This window comes from Rattus norvegicus, chromosome 1 (genome assembly GCF_036323735.1).
Source record: "Rattus norvegicus strain BN/NHsdMcwi chromosome 1, GRCr8, whole genome shotgun sequence".
Lineage (NCBI taxonomy): Eukaryota > Metazoa > Chordata > Mammalia > Rodentia > Muridae > Rattus > Rattus norvegicus.
This window is the reverse complement of record NC_086019.1, coordinates 21825645-21838621: the sequence shown is the minus strand read 5'-3', so window position 1 is coordinate 21838621 and position 12977 is coordinate 21825645. Positions and strand designations below refer to the sequence as shown.

Below are 12977 nucleotides of genomic sequence, written 5' to 3'. Positions count from 1 at the left end.
ACAACCCCAGAAAGAGGTTGAATTGTATATGTGTGTGAATTTTCATGTGATATTTTGATACATGTGTATGTTGTGAAATATTTGAGATGTTCAGTATATCTCAAACATTTCTTTATGGTGAAACATTTACATTCTCTTTTGTAAGCTTTTGAAAATAGTACAACATGTTATTATTACTTACAATCACCTCAGTGCTCCTTGCCCATTATTCTCTCTCTCTCTCTCTCTCTCTCTCTCTCTCACACACACACACACACACACACACACACCCTCACCCCACCCGTGTGTGTGTTTTCTCTTTCCACGTGGGCTCCAGGGACCGGCCGCAGTTTGTCAGGCTCAGCAGCAGGTAGGTACCTGTCCCCACTGACCTACAGATGCCATTTGAAATACTAATTCAGTCTCCTTTGGATTGTAGAAGTTTACAGGGAAACTCCAGACGTTGTATACATTGCCATGTTTCAAAGTAGATGGACAAACAAACTTTGCTAGAAGAAATAAGCTGTTGAGTTTCCCCAGTTATAAATTCTGTGAAAACACTTTAATATAAAGTGAGAATTAGCCTGGTACAACTTTTATACCTTATTCTCCCCCCCCCCCCACCCCCATTCCTTTTCTGGTTTAGAATTATCACCGAGATCATCATTATTATTGAGAGAGAGAGAGAGAAAGAGAGAGAGAGAGAGTTTGGACACGCATGTGTCACGACCTGGACTTGAAGATCAGAGGACAGCTTTCCGGAGTCTCCTTCCACCTTTGGTTCCAAGGTTTGAGTGTGTATTACCAGGGTCACAGGGAAGGGCTCTACCCACAGGTCACCTCACTGGCTCTACTCTCCGTGGTTTTTAGCTTAGCTTTTTACAAGATTCTGCCTCTTCCTTCCAGGTTCTATAAAAAATTATTTTCTTTTCTGTGTGTGGATGTTTTGCCTGCATACATGTTTGTGTACTCCATGCGCACCTGGAACTGCAGGACAGAAGGCAGCACCAGATCTGCCACGGGTCACCACGTGAGCTGCTATTGGGAATCGACTGTGGGTCTTCTGGAAGAGCAGTCAATGCTCTCAACTGTCGAAAACATTTATAATTATTTATTTTAATAAAGGGAAGGTGCATTTTGGCCCATAGTTCATGTTTACAGTCGTCATGGCAGCAGGAGCATTGCATCCGTAGTCAGGAAGCAGAAAGGATGAATGTTCGAGTTGAGCTTGCTTTCTCCATGTGGTGGTTTGTATATGCTCGGAGTAGGGCGCAGCACCGTTACCTGTGGGGGTAGGTGTGCCACTGTCAGTGTGGGACTTAAGACCCTCATCCTAGCTGCCTGGAAGCCAGTCTTCTGCTAGCAGCCTTCAGAAGAAGATCTAGAACTCTCAGCTTTCTGTACCATGCCTGCCTGGACTCTGTCATGCCCCTGCTTTGATGATAATGGACCGAACCTCTGAACCTGTAAGCCAGCCCCAAATAAATGTTGTCCTTATAAGAGTTGCCTTGGTCATGGTGTCTCTTCACAGCAGTGAAACCCTAGCTAAGACACCTGGTTTTTCTGCAATCCAGGACCCCAGCCTATGACTGATGCTACCCACATCTCTAGGAACTTCCTTTATACATGTCCACCTTCTCAGTGACACTAGATCCCGTTGACAGTCAGCATTAACCCATTAATATACGGGCTTACTGTCCATGGCTTACCAGCAAAAAAGGCTTCTTCCACTCCCAAGTGTTACATCCTCTACATACATTGTGCATTACATGCTGATGACCTTCCGAAGAAGGAAATGCAACCAGTGTCTCATCTTTGATGTTAATTATGGAGAAAAACCTCCCTGTTTATCATTGCCAGTGGAATTTTCTCATTTGTGTCCAGCAATCCCCAGGATAGACAGATGAGTGTGCTCTCCTGGCTGTGGTAACTAGTTTTTAACTTGATACAGGCTAGAGTCACTTGGGGGACGAGAACATCACTTGAGAAAATGCCTCTACCAGATTGTCCTGAGGGCAAGCCTGCCTGGCATTTTCTTAATTAGTGATTGATGTGGGAATGCCTGCCCATTGCGGGTAGTGCCACCCCTGGGCAGGTGCTCCTGGAAGTGTAGAAGAAAGCAGGTGGAGCAAGGCAGTGGCAGTGCTCTCCGTGTCCTCTGCATAAGTTCCTGCCTTGAGGGCTTCCTGCCCTAACTTCCTTGGATAATGGACTGCATCCAGATTGTAAGATGAAATAAATCCTTTTCATTTGGGCGATGGTGTTTTATCAAAGCAACAGAAACACTAATTATGATGGAAATTGGTACCATGAGTGGGGTTTACTGTGGCAGGTGTGACTGTGTGTTTTTGGGAGGAGTGTTATGGCAATTGAATTATGGGCTATGAAAGCCATCGAGTGCTCAGAGCTCAGTGAGTTGTCTTGTTGGAGCTTGGAAGAGACTGTGGAGAGCAAAGTTTCAGAAGGAAGCAAGGACTCCAGTGGTGCTGTTTATGTGATGTCTTGAATTAAGAATCTGTGGTTCTGGTTAGCTGGTGCTGAAGAGCTGGGATTAGCAGGAAGTCGGCACCATTGAATTGGTGCTGGTTAGTGGGGCAGTGGTTAAGAGACCAGTGTCATTGAGAATCATAAGTCTGGGAGTATGTCCTCAGTCAGCCCAGCAGAAGCTGTGCTTCAGAAGAGACCAAGACTGCATCTTATGCTGGTAGACAAACTTGGCATTCTAAGAATCACCAGGTGCTGTGGGTTGAAGGCACATGGATGTCGTGGATAGCAGCTGAGCTCTGGCTGTTTTTATACTGTTTGAGTCAGAATCCAAACTCGGCCCACATACTGTGATTGGTGATAGTTCTCTTCAGTCCTCTTTAACTGAAAGGTTCTGCTTCCTCTCAGAACCTTTGTGTGAAGTGATGGGTATCTGTCCTGAACCATTCCCACAGTTTCTGGGGTGCCACTTATCTCTGTCAGCTGCTCTGTTCTTCTGTCGCTTTTACGTCGGTAGGAGTAAGCAGAAGCTTTAAAACAAATCAGTTGCCAGTTTTTTCTTATTTGTAATGTCTGTGAAAAAATTTGAGGTGTATTATTATTAATGAGTATTATTAATGTGTATGAAAAGTTGGTGCCTGAGGAGGCCAGAAGAGGGCGTCAGGTCCTCTGAGCTGTAGTTACAGCAAGTTACAAGCTGCCTTGTGGGAGCTGGGGATTAAACCCAGGTCCTGTGAAGAAGAGTCCTTCGTCATTGAGCTGTTTCTCCAGCCCCGGTTTTTTTTTCTTTTCTTTTCTTTTTTTTGGTTCTTTTTTCCGGAGCTGGGGACCGAACCCAGGGCCTTGCGCTTCCTAGGTAAGCGCTCTACCACTGAGCTAAATCCCCAGCCCCTTTTTTCTTTTTTCTACCCTTAATTTTATGTGTTTTAACTGCATGGATGTATGCTCACCTGTATGCAGTCGGGGGCCTCTGGATGAGTTCCTGGGATGAGCGTTCCAGACAGCTGTGCAGTACAGCATGGTACTAGGAGCAAACCTGGGCCTTCTGGAGGAGCAGCCAGTCCTCAATGCAGAGCGTTCTTTCCATCCAGAACTCTGGCTTTGCTTGTTCTTTTCTTAATACCACTAAGGCCGTGTTCCAAAACCAGTTGTAAGGAAGCTGAGATTCCTTCATTTTCTGGAGTCAGCTGAACCCTTACAGACTTGAGAAGTAATGTCCTGCAAACGCCACACCCAGATACACACCTCAAACAGGACCTGGCTTGCAGTAAAAGTAAGATGCTTTACGGCCGTGCGAGTCAGTCTTGGTTTCTCTCACACCAGGGCAGGGATGGCCCAGTTGCCTAGATTTCCCACCCAGGAAGCAAGTATCCGTGTGTACTTTTTCTCCTCTCTCTCTCTCTCTCTCTCTCTCTCTCTCTCTCTCTCTCTCTCTCTCGGCAGTTGGATGTAAGGATTAAAGGGAAAGTGACAAGTTAGAGATGTGTTAGAGATGACACCGAGATGTGTAAGGAGATCAAATATACGTGTTCTGCAGGGACTCTCTGAAGGACATTTGTAATGCCCATCTCCCTCCCTTCCTCCCTCCCTGCCCCGTCCCACACCAGCTCTGATTCTTTCAATGGAACTTTTCAGATACAAAAACAGAGAAGACAGTAGAGTAATGGACACCATTCGTCTGTCTCTGATGGCAGTGGGCGGGCTTATACTGCTGTCCATTGGAATCTTTGCTTTTTCCATTTGTTCTCAGACGTGCGGCACACAGTGGGTCCTTTGTCTTTAGCAATGCTGGTTTTGCTAATGATATTTTTCTAGTTCTGTGTATATATTTTGGTTGGTTTTCATTTTAGGTAGCAGGTGGAGGGACCTGGATAATGGCTAAGATGACATTCCTTCTTACTGTCTTTCTTTTTGAAATGAGTTCTCTTTATACAGGAAGCATATGCAAGCATAGGAGAGAATAATGAATCTCACGTACCGTCTTTCATCTAATTCAACATATGGCTAATCCAGTTTCTTCTGTAGAGCATCTAAACCCCTGGGTCTTCCCCCAATTATGTGTTGGATTATCTTAAATACACATACCAAACCAACCAACAAACAACCCAGTATTTATTCTTACTTTCTTGGGTGTTCGTGTGTGTAACCTGGGTATGGATGCTCTCCGGTGCCAGAGGCAGGTATCTTCTGGATTTACAGGCGGTTGTAAGTTCACCACTGCGGGTGCTGGGAGCTAAGCTCAAATCCTCTAGAAGAGCCCCGGGCTTTTAGCTGCAGTAATTTCTGTGTCTCTGGTGTGCGCTATTTTAAAGCAAATCCAAGACATGGGATCATCTCATTCTGTTTCTTCGTGTCTTGATGGATAAGCGTAAGAGGAAAATCACAGCCAGAATTTCAAGATTATATCTAAAAGGCTTGACTTTGATCCTAGCGCCTGGGAGGCCGAGGCAGGCTGGTCTCTGCAGGCGTTAGGCCTGTGCGGACTTCAATGTAGAGCTTCATAGCGAGAGGAGAGCTTGACCCCGAAAGCCAAGCAACCCCAACCACTCAGGCTCAAACCCCCACATCTACAAGGCTTTCCTCAATGCAGTTCGTGTTTTGGTGTATATTTTTATCCTTGTTTATTTTTTTAGTCTTTTGTTATTCAGATTGACCTCTGAGTTGCATTTATATTAATGCTGTGGCCGTTGAGTGGTATGTGGCCTCTTTTTCTTTTTTCAGTTTATTTGTTGGAGCTGCTTTGCTCTATGGAAGCTTTATATTCAGTTTTTTTTATCGAATCTGCATCTGTGGTAATGTTTCCTATGCTGTGCCTTTTGTTTTCCTGTAAGTAGGCAGGCAGAGACTCCGCGAGGTTCAAGGCTCATTGGTGGGTGTAAGTTAGAGTCCTCCTCCATTACTTTCCTTTGTTCTGCATCTCCTCAGAAGACACTATTGTAGGGTTAGTGACATGTATGCCTGGCACCTGTGGGAGGAGAGAAGTGACTCCTGTCAGGTGTCCTCTGACCCCATACATGTACAAAACACAACACACACACAGCGTTGTACAGACAAAAGATACTCTGTGGCTGGCTGGCTGCGAGATGAAGGTGAGTCAGGGCTTCCGGCAGATCTATAAACTCTCCCATCTTTCACCTGTGATCAGTAGTCACTGATAGGTTACTATTGCGGGTGCATTGTGTGATTACATTACTCTCGTGTGTTTACGGAGCTCAGAGCCTTTCATCTCTGCATCTTTATTACGGATCTGTGAAAAGGGGAATTTAACATGTATTCAGAGCATTGCTATTTTCATAACTTCATTGGCAGAAATTCTCTAACATCATCTAAGTTTTGGTATAATACTGCAGTCATTCCCATGGCATCTTCTGGAGTGCGCGTATTTAACCAGTGTTGCAAAGGCCACTTCCTCACTTCAGCTGCGCCTTTGCCACTTGGCGTCTTAATTTGAAATAGTTCAGCCCCTTTCTCAGTTCAGTATGTTTTCATGATGGTGACTTGTTAGAAAGACATGATGTCGCCTCATGTCTCCTAACTCAGACCTTTCCTTTCTCTAACTCGGTTTTACAGTTTCCATGGTGTATTTAGTGCATTCTTCTGTATCTCTTATTGTCTGTCAAAGTAAAAGTCTGTCTGAAGAATTCAAGCCAGAATAAACATTTTAGTAGAGTGTTTGGTAACCAAGCCACTGCATCACAGCAGGAGCCGTACAAATCGTTATTAGTAAAGCCAGGGTCATCTGAGGTCATGATAGATCTTCCAACTGGGAAATCAGGTTTTCCCCTTCGATATCAGTGTATCATCTGGGAGGAGCAAAGTTATGGCAATACATGTATGTCTAGTTCTTCATCCAACGTCTACTGAATGTAGTATCCATTGGTGGTTTTTAACCAGTTATCTTCCTGGAATTAGCAAAAGTTATAAAGAGGAATTTTAAAGAATTGTCATCCAAGTACACAAGGGTACTATCTCGATCTTCTTAAAGCACATCGTTTAGCATTAGTTTTCTTGGTGATGTCCTGATCCTCACAGCACTGAAACTATGTATTCCAAAATGGCATTTGGACGCCTTAAAGAAAGAGAATTAATTGTATGCGTGAGTGTTTTGACTGCATGTATTCAGCACACCCACCATGTGTATGTAGTGCCTGTGTAAGCCAGGAGGTGTCGGGTCCCCTGGAACGTGGGTTACAGGTAGCCGTGAGTTCCTGTTGCAGGGCTAGGAACCAAATCCTCCTCAGTCCTGCGCAAGAGCAGCCAGTGCTGCTCAGCTGAGCCAGCTTTCCGGCCTCGGTACTTAAAGCCCTTCTTCTCTTTACTTTATTTGCTTGCTCTTTGCTAAGTAGTTTTCCTTTATCAATGTGGTGTCTCGGGTTACCATAAAATAGTTTTAAAATAAGAAACACTGGGTGAATGTTTAATTTTTTGCTTTATTGCAGTTTGGAAAACGTTTTGGGCTTTAAATGCTGCCAGATGTCCATGTATAGCAATTTCTGTAGCCTGTGGCATGGGAGGGGGTGAGTGGTCAGGATGTGGGACCTGCAGGAAGGGAGCTGAGTCGTGGGCACTTACACTTGCAGGCCTGTTGGAATCTTGGTCTCCCCCATGCACCCCTGGCTGCCGGAGGGAAGCATCCTTGCTAGGCTTCCCGCCAACCACCTCGAGCTGGATTGCTGTGGGCCTAGGAATGGCGGAGCCCACTCACTGTGGGAGCTTTCATCCTTAGACGTTAATTTGCCTCAGGTATTTTCTCAGCAATGGAAAGCTAACGATGCAGCCTACTCTTTTTTGGGAGTATGTTCACTGATTTAAGAACTGTTATATGGTGTGTGGATTTCAAGCAGTTACCAGACATTTTTTCACCTCCTGAATCTGGGACTTGCTGTATGCTGGATTACACCTTGATTGGCCATTCATTCTTCTTGTATGATGTCCATGTTTCCTGAGGCCTTTTATGTTTGTTTTTTCTTTAATTAATTTTATTTATTTACATTCCAAGTGTTGTCCCTTTCATGCCCCCCTCCCCTCCAGGGTGGTATTTCACCAGCACACTCACCCCACTTCAGCCCCACCAGCCTTCCTTTCCCCTGGGTTTCCACAGAATTAAGTACGTCCTCTCCCACTGAGGCAGACAGGGCGGTCCTCTGTCACACATGTGCCCAGCCCATGTGTGCTCCTTGGTTGGTGGCTCTGTCTCTGGGAGCTCTGAGGAGTCAGGGTTATAGACAGTTGTTCTTCCTATGGGGTTGCAATCCCCTCAGCTCCCTCAGTCCTCCCCTAACTTCCATCGGGCCCCAGCTTCAGTCCAGTGGCTGGCTGTAAGTATCTTCGTCTGTCTCATTCAGTTGCTGGCAGAGCCTCTCAGAGGACAGCCATGCTGGGCTCCTGTCTGCACACACAATATGGCCTCAGTACTACTAGTGTCAGGATTTGGTGTGCTGTGCGTGCATGGCGTGGAGCCTAAGTCGGGTCAGTCACTGCCTGGCCTTTCAGTCTCTGCTCCATTTTCTCCCTGCATTTCCTTTAGACAGGAACAATTCTGGGTCAAAAATTTTGAAAATGGGAGGGTGGTCCCCTGCTTCAACTGGGAGCCCTGCCTATCCACTGGAGGTGGTCTCTTCCGGTTCCATTTCCTCATGTTGGTCATTTCGACTAAGGTCAAATTCCCATTGTGTCCTGGGAGCTTCTCACATCCCAGGTCTCTGGAACTTTCTAGAGGTTTCCCCCTGCCCCCATCCCACACTGCTGCATGGTGTAATTCATTCTCCTGGCTCTCTGGGCTCCTTTCCTGTCTTTCCTCCCTCCCCCCTTACCTGATTTTCCCCTCCTCCCTCCTGAGTCCTTTCACACTGGCTCTGCCTTTTCTTTTTTAAATAAGGATTTATTTTATTTTATTTATATGAGTGCACTGTCGCTGTCTTCAGACACAGCAGAAGAGGGCATCAGATCCCATTACAGATGGTTGTGAGCCACCATGTGGTTGCTGGGATTTGAACTCAGGACCTTTGGGAGAGCAGCCAGTGCTCTTAACCGCTGAGCCATCTCTCCAGCCCTGGCTCTGTCTTTTTTTTTTTTTTTTTTTTTTTGACTTACCCATATCAAATTTTGGAAAAAACAAAAGGAATGACTTTATAAAGACAATGCTTTTTTTGTTTTAATTTAGAATACCATCAAATCCCCATTAGCTTTCACAAAACAGTTTATAAGATACAAAGAAACGCTGTGAAGGGGGAGAGTGTACGCCATGATATCAACAGGTAGGAACCGGATGATAGTCTAGGACTTCTCTTCCCTGTGTGGTTTGTGGTCTTTTAACACTTAAAATGTTGTTTTGCCATCTAGTCATTACTGGAACAAAATATTTTAAGAGTTTGTGTATCATTATTTTTTTTTAAGTTAGGTGTCATCATTTTTTCCCTATTCAGTTAGCTTTCCAGGTCACAGATTCAACCCAGAGCCCTGAGAGCTCCAACGTCCTTCAGTTTTTCAGAGTCACAAGCTCCATGCTCCGAGGGGACAAGGAAGGATTTGCATGCTGACCTCTGCCTTTTATTTCACTCTAAAGCGGCCTGGACGGTAACCTTGTGTGCTGGATTAGCAGACTGCTGAGAGTTTCCTGAGGCAGCTCTGCTTCCTCTGCTGGAGTAAACCGGTCACACTAGGACCTGTGTGAGAGTTTGTAAAGGCTCGGTAACCGATCGTCTTCATGCACACATCATGTTTCCTTCCATACCTCTGGGAAAACAGTATCTGACCTTTTATCTGGCAGTGGCTTATGGCTTTCCTTCCCTTTCCTACAATGGAGTTTAATGCACATTGTGTGCATTGTGTGGGCAGCAGTTCTTTTAGTTTTGTAGGCTTTCTTTCCTGAGTAAATGTGGCTTGGTTTATCTGTTCCCACCGAGTTGCCGTCATGGCTCTCTCGTTAAGCATTAACTAGGAACCTCCAGCGTCTAAGTTCTTTGGGCACGCACTGCATGTTGGGCTGCAGTACACGTAATACAGCTGCATACCACGCTAATACGAACCAAATGCTGTGCTTGGGAAAGCCGTTTCTCTTCCAAGAATAGAAACTAGTATAACGGAATTCTCTGTTTACTCTCCGGGGAGTTGAGTTTTAAAGTAAAATTAAAAAGCCATACTATGCTATAGTTAGAAATATTCTTTATATGTTTCAGTCATGGCAGCTATAAAATTTTATAGCTGTAAGCTATAACCATAGGAAACTTATTTTGTAAAGAAGCAGCACTTACAAATACCTAAACTTGCATAAGCTGCAGAAACTGAACACTGTCATTTCTAGCAGATAAGGCTTTTCTGTGGCTGTTCCAGATGTGGGCAGCCCCAAGAATGGCATGAATACTTGGTTATTTTTCATATTCATAACACTACTGAATTGTGAATAAGTTCAATTTAGGTTGTGTGGGATTATCCCTTGTAAGCCATGCTCTCTCTCCCATGACAGTACAAGTGTCTGGAGGTTGAATGGCTGTTATTTTGTGTGTTACCATACAATGAATTTAGGCCACCTTACAGTTTTAATTCTTAAAAGCAAATATCCAAGAGAAATATCTATACATGCAGCCATAACTGTGACCTTACTTAGGTTTTGAAGATATTCTGTTTATTTGATTGTGTTTTTTTTATTTCTATTTTTGTATAAGAAATACTATGTGGTTAATGATCTATAACCCCAAAAAGTATTCGTTCTATATAAAAAAAAATAGCAAAACAGACACACACAGAAGTGGAATGTCTGATTTATTTCTAATGTACCATTATTCTTTGGAAACGCTTGTTGACAGTTATTGAAGACATTTTCCTTCTTTAATCCTGAAATTCATGTGTATGTATTTGTGTTTGCGTATGTGTATGCGATGCATGTGTATGCATGTGTATGCATGTGTATGTACATGTCTCTGGAGGCTTTGGGTGTTGTTCCTCAAGTACTGTATAATTTATTTATTTATTTTTTAAATGAGATTGGCTCTCGTACTGCAAGTTGGGCTGGCTGAGCAGGAAGCTTCAGAAATGCTGAGTTCACCTTCTCAGTGCTGAGGTTATAACAGAACCCTGTGACTGGCCTTTGCCTTCTAAAATGAGGCTTCTTCAGCTCGGAATGCGAACATTTTAGTAGTGTTGATCCTATAAGTTCCCGATCCTATGAGTTTTTACAGTATAAGACAAAACCATTTTGTAAAAGGGAAGTTACTGTTATTAAGGCTGGAAGCTCATAATCTTAGCTCTCCGGACGCTGAGGCCTGAGGATTGCTGCAAGTCTGAGGCCAGACTGTTTAAACAGAAAGTTTAGTAGTTGAGCCTTTTCTAAGTTCTATTTCTTGAATGATTTTTATACATTGGAGCCAGTTCTTTCCTAATTCTTGATCCCTTCAAAGCGAGTAATTTGATTGCCACAAGTAGGTTTACTGCTCTCTGTCACTCGTGGGTGTCACAGCATCTACCAGGTCCATTTTATATGCTGAGCGTGCAGGTGTTTCCAGTGCCTGCCTTTTCCCAGAGCAGCAACCACACTCTGCGTGTTCCTAGTGACTGGCATGCGTTACAGCCCTCGCTGGGTATTTACAGAATGAATGAAAACTAGTAAATGAAACACAAGTCTTAATGAAGTTCAGACTGTCATGGTTTGAATGTAAATGTCGCCTACAGGCTTCTGAGTTGAGGCTGTTCTGAGAGGCAGGGGAGACTTTAGGAGATGGGGCCTAGCTGGAGCAGTAGGTTACTGGGATATGCTCGCCTCTTCCTCGTCCCCATTTCTTTTCTGATTCCGGGGTGCCTTGACCTGAGCTGCTTGGCATGCGTGTTTTCCGGGCTGTAGTGGAGCAAATGGCTATGGCTGAGCTAGAACATGCTTTGCTTTGATTCTGTGTACTGCTTGTCACGGTGATGGAAAGTCCAGCGCCAACAGTCTGTTACTTTTCTTTCCTCCCTAGGAGCGAGCGTACTTCACTGACTCGCATGTTCCTTTTACTGTGTAGACATTCTGGATGCTGGTGGTGGTGAGGTATGCCTTACAGTAGAGTTTGAGACAGGCTCTTCATTGGAGAAGGAGCTGGAACGGTGCTTTTCTACAGAGTACTGCCTCAGCTGCCTCTCTCCTGTCCCTCATGACAGGTGGCCTCATCTGCTGTCTCATCTCGTCTGCTCTCAGGGACTCTCTGCAATCCTATCACTTCTGGCCTAATCACAGTCCTGTTAATTGACTGCAGCTCTTTAGTATTTCCTGTCTATGGTAGGCAGTGGTGCTCCGTGCTGACGATGTTGCAGTCATCTCAGGGGTTTTCAAAGAGGAAAAGGTGCCAGACTCTTAGACTCACTGGAAGTAGCAAGAGAGGAAAGCCAGATCTGGGGCCTTGTTCAAGAGAAGGAGCTGTTTACTCTGAAAACGTGGGGCAACAGCTTGGATGCTAGAATCTTCTTCGTGGACCCCATTCCCATTCCACTCGCTGCAGTGCTGAGCCCCACTCTTTAGTTTCCTCTTTCCCTTTGATGTTGTCTATCCTCCTGCTTTCTGAGCTGCTCTTTGTGCTTGATGATGTCACTTCCCTACTGCAGAGCAGCTAAGAGCTCCTTTTTAGTGTCAGAGTCCACAGTTAGCGGTTTGTCTCCCCTCCCTGGATGTCCATTCTAGCCAGAGACTTCCTGTGGCTGCTCAGCAGCTTTCTTTTTCCAGATTTGATGACATTCTAATTTTAAAGAAGGTTTAATTTTTATTTTTGGTTACTTACACATATGTGGGTATCTTTGCTGTGTAAGTGTACATGTTCCCTCAGAGTTCAGAGCAGTGTTTTAGATCCCCTGGAGCTAGAGTTAGAGGTGGTTGCAAACTGGGAGCTGGGACTTGAACTTGGGTCCTCTGGAAGACTAGCCAAATGCTCTTGGCTTCTGAGCTATCTGTCTGGCCGTGTCTATAGACTGTATCTTAATTGCTCTCTTTTATAGAACCACACCAGTTACTGAAATTTGAGTGGTAGAACGCTGTAGCCATCCTTTAATTGAACCTTTACCTTACAAACGGAAACCCCAAGATGTTGACATTTTAAGTGATTCTAAGCAGCCCTCACCTATGCCAGAAACGTAGCCGCAGACTCGGATATAGTGGATGCCTCTGCTCACTTCACATGCTCTCCTCATCGAAGTCTTAGCTCCCATTCCGTGTCTCTCTATCAGTTCAGCATAGGCTCTGGTGCAGCACCAAATGTCATTTAGGGACCACGATGCCATCACAGTAATGAACAGTGCTGTTGTTGCTGATGACATGCTTTCAGAGCTTACCTGGGGGCTGGTTCCTTCTCTGTTCCTTAGACACCACTCTGCAGGGCACTGATACCCACACTTTAGAAATAAGGACAAAGGCAGGAAGGTGTAAGAGGTGAAGTCTTCAGAGAGCAGGCTTAGGTCTGAGTGAGGGCTGGTCGGAGCCAGGCCCATTTAAGTATTTTGTAATTGTTTCTCGTAGGTGTCTTGTTTCTCACTGAGCGCGAAGCTCTTCATAA

General features: G+C 44.8%; 1 protein-coding gene across 36 annotated transcripts in view; it reads left to right on the top strand.

Moving 5' to 3' along the window:
* The window catches only part of Epb41l2 (erythrocyte membrane protein band 4.1-like 2), a 174771-nt gene that overhangs the window by 18485 nt on the left and 143309 nt on the right, over positions 1 to 12977 (top strand). For 4 of the 36 annotated variants that reach the window (XM_063265492.1, XM_063265547.1, XM_063265540.1 and 1 more), the window contains exon 2: positions 626 to 767. The exons of the other annotated variants lie outside the window; for them this stretch is intronic. The gene's annotated coding sequence lies outside the window, so the exon portion shown is untranslated. The remainder of the gene's footprint in view (positions 1 to 625; positions 768 to 12977) is intronic. 36 annotated transcript variants of the gene reach the window in all.